Source organism: Oncorhynchus keta, chromosome 4, assembly GCF_023373465.1.
Source record: "Oncorhynchus keta strain PuntledgeMale-10-30-2019 chromosome 4, Oket_V2, whole genome shotgun sequence".
In the NCBI taxonomy this organism is placed as follows: domain Eukaryota; kingdom Metazoa; phylum Chordata; class Actinopteri; order Salmoniformes; family Salmonidae; genus Oncorhynchus; species Oncorhynchus keta.
The window spans coordinates 17,725,208-17,729,001 of record NC_068424.1 but is presented as its reverse complement, the minus strand read 5'-3'; the positions used below and the strand labels follow the sequence as shown (position 1 = coordinate 17,729,001).

The 3,794-nt window shown below is 44.1% G+C and overlaps 1 protein-coding gene across 4 annotated transcripts in view; it reads left to right on the top strand.

The window, feature by feature from the left end:
- The window catches only part of LOC118382511 (spermatogenesis-associated protein 13-like), a 43,249-nt gene extending 42,380 nt beyond the window's left edge, over positions 1-869 (top strand). For all 4 annotated transcript variants that reach the window (XM_052503015.1, XM_052503019.1, XM_052503013.1 and 1 more), the window contains one exon: positions 1-869. This exon is cut by the window's left edge and continues 379 nt beyond it. The gene's annotated coding sequence lies outside the window, so the exon portion shown is untranslated.
- The last annotated feature ends 2,925 nt before the right edge of the window (positions 870-3,794 follow it).

Sequence of the window (3,794 nt, the reverse complement as noted above, 5' to 3'; positions counted from 1 at the left end):
TTAAATCAGTGCCTGGACTTGTTAATATACATACAGACGGACACCCCTCCATGTTGCTGGTGTGGTGAAGATACTGCTTTTGTAGTCTGAGATTCCTTTACACCCAACCGCCTAGTAGAAACCTGTATTATAGTAATTATGGCAATGATGTACTACACGTTCAGCTTTTAAATTACCTGTCGAATATTTACCTGATATCTTGGTTTTAGTTTATTTCTCTGAGGCTGGACCCTGTTGGCGTTAGACTGCTAGTGAAAGCACAGCCCACACACAGAACAGTGTACCCACGTACTCACAGGACAGTGTACGTACTCACACACAGGACAGTGTACGTACTCACACACAGGACAGTGTACGTACTCACACACAGGACAGTGTACGTACTCACACACAGGACAGTGTACGTACTCACACACAGGACAGTGTACGTACTCACACACAGGACAGTGTACGTACACACACACACAGGACAGTGTACGTACACACACACACAGGACGGTGTACGTACACACACACACAGGACGGTGTACGTACACACACACACAGGACGGTGTACGTACACACACACAGGCCAGTGTACGTACACACACACAGGCCAGTGTACGTACACACACACAGGCCAGTGTACGTACACACACACAGGCCAGTGTACCCACGTACTCACAGGACAGTGTACGTACTCACACACAGGACAGTGTACGTACACACACAACAGGACGGTGTACGTACACACACACAGGACGGTGTACGTACACACACACAGGACGGTGTACGGGCGCGCGCGCACACAGGACGGTGTACACACACAGGTTTACACACGCACTAACCCTGTTATCACTGTTGTAAATAAACTCTTGTACCAAATGCAAGTGATCTCTAAGTGGAATAGAATTGTATCTGATCCCGCCAGACAAATAATCAGACTTTATTTAAGAGTGAGCACATGCCCTGCTTTCAACTTAATCTAGAAGTTGTAATAGTGGAATGCACAAGTAGAATCCTCTTGTCATTGCAGACCTTCGAGAGCTATTTATAGTGTATCAGAAATGTCCATATCAACTAGCCCATGTCAGCTGTTTTTTAGCTATATTTTTGAGCCCATATAGATTTTGTTTGTCAATCGAATATCACATGAATGCAAAATGTACAGCATTGCAAGAAACTTAGCTTTAAAACGGCAAAAAATGTGTAGAATTGCAGGAAATAAGCTTTAAAACCTGCAACATTTCCTCTGCCAAAGAAGGGTGTGAACGGTTAGTGTTATGAACAGTGCTTGTGCAGGTCGAGCGCAGAAGAGATGTTCCACAATGCTGGAAACGGGGCCTGACTGAAAAAGTGTGATCCTGCTTTGTTGTGTACCCCTCAGGTACTTAGGTTACTGGGGAAATGTACCATACACATATCTGCTATAATCGAATGAATTATATCACATATGATCCCACTGAATGAGCCCCAGCTAACAGTATCTGGCGCAGGTCACGTTGCATTCTGTATGGTCACTGGTTCCCACAGAGGCTCATCTGTGCGTCTGATCTGGTTACGTTCACCTGGCGGCTCGGTAGATAGCGAGGCCCCCACAGTAGCACGGTTTAGCCAGTAGCCTACACAGGCCTGCCTTTTCCAAATCTAGATTTGACCTTTTAAGAGAATGGAAGAGTATAAATGACAGATGGCACTCTGAAGCGCACGATCCCGTGATATGAGAGGCGCGAGGTAATTAATGTCGCTGTGTCGTGGGAAAGAGCGCGGGGACGCTGGGCAAACAGGTGGAGATTACAGATATGGCATTGCGTCTCAAGGGGATAGTACTAGTTTAATTATAACATATTCTTGGAACGTTACCTAGTGTAGATCAATGGGAATAAATTGAATTTTTAACCAATTTAGGTTAGTCCTCAGTGACTAGCAGAACGGTCATTGTGCAGCCAAATCAACCGAGTGGTCTCCATAAAATGTTCTTTAAGTAGCCTACTTAAATCGAAAACGTAGGTTTTAGGCCATTCACTAAGAATACATGCATTTACAGTGTGTGACTGACTACTATAAAGGAGTCATTTTCGTTGCCATGACAGAATCGGTACCTCGTTGTCACGATAGTTTAAGTGTTGTGCGCGGTTTGAGATTACAAACGATGGCGTTACTTTAAGACATGAAAACTGACCACATACCTCGTGATGAAACCTGTACAGTTTCCCCATATGATCCAGCCTACTGCTTGAAATATTTGACTGAAGACTCCATATTAATGGGGAGTGTGTGGGAGCTGTCCTCCGAGACTTAGTCCTCACAAGCCTAAAGACGCATTCATGGGGAGTGTGTGGGAGCTGTCCTCCGAGACTTAGTCCTCACAAGCCTAAAGACGCATTCATGGGGAGTGTGTGGGAGCTGTCCTCCGAGGCTTAGTCCTCACAAGCCTAAAGACGCATTCATGGGGAGTGTGTGGGAGCTGTCCTCCGAGGCTTAGTCCTCACAAGCCTAAAGACGCATTCATGGGGAGTGTGTGGGAGCTGTCCTCCGAGACTTAGTCCTCACAAGCCTAAAGACGCATTCATGGGGAGTGTGTGGGAGCTGTCCTCCGAGACTTAGTCCTCACAAGCCTAAAGACGAATTCATGGGGAGTGTGTGGGAGCTGTCCTCTGAGACTTAGTCCTCACAAGCCCAAAGACGCATTCATGGGGAGTGTGTGGGAGCTGTCCTCAGAGACTCAGTCAGAGTTGCAAAATAAAAGCCATCTCAAGACTGGCCAATAAAACTAAAAGATTAAGATGGGTAAAAGAACAGACACTGGACAGAGGAACTCTGCCTAGAAGGCCAGCATCCCAGAGTCATCTCTTTACTGTTGACGTTGAGACTGGTGTTTTACGGGTACTATTTAATGAAGCTGCCAGTTGAGGTCTTGTAAGGCATCTGTTTCTCAAACTAGACACTAATGTACTTATCCTCTTGCTCAGTTGTGCACCGGGGCCTCCCACTCTTTCTATTCTGGTTAGAGTCAGTTTGCGCTATTTTGTGAAGGGAGTAGTACACAACGTTGTACAAGTAATTGAACCCACAAATGCTGATTCTCAACTAATCTAAAGAAGGCCAGTTGTATTGCTTCTTTAATTAGCACAACAGTTTTCAGCTGTGCTAACATAAGTGCCAAACGGTTTTCTAATTATCAATTAGCCTTTTAAAATGGTAAACTTGGTTTAACTAACACAATGTGCCATTAGAACACAGGAGTGATGGTTGCTGATAATGCGCTTCTGTACACCGATGTAGATATTCCATTAAAAATCAGCCGTTTCCAGCTACAATAGTAATTTGCAATGTCTACACTGTATTTCTGATCAATTTGATGTTATTTTAATGGACAAAAAAAAAAAAAAATAGGCTTTTCTTTCAAAAACAAGGATATTTCTAAGTGACCCCAAACTTTTGAACGGTATTGTGTGTATATATATATATATGTAGGGCTATATATACACTTGGTGGTTCGAGACCTGAAATCTGATTGGCTGACAGCCTGGTATATCAGACTATATACCTTGGGTATGACAAATATGTATTTTTATTGCTCTAATTTACAGTTTATAATAGCAATAAGGCGCCTCTGGGGTTTGTGATATATGGTCAATATTCCACGGCTAAGGTCTGTGTCCAGGCACTGCGTAGCGTCGTGCGTAAGAACAGTCCTTAGCTGTGGTATATTGGCCATATACCACACCTCTGGCCTTATTGCTTAACTGTAACAGGATTATCTATTTTGGATGCCATTTAAATGGAGTTGGAGAGAAAGAAAGACTGCCGTA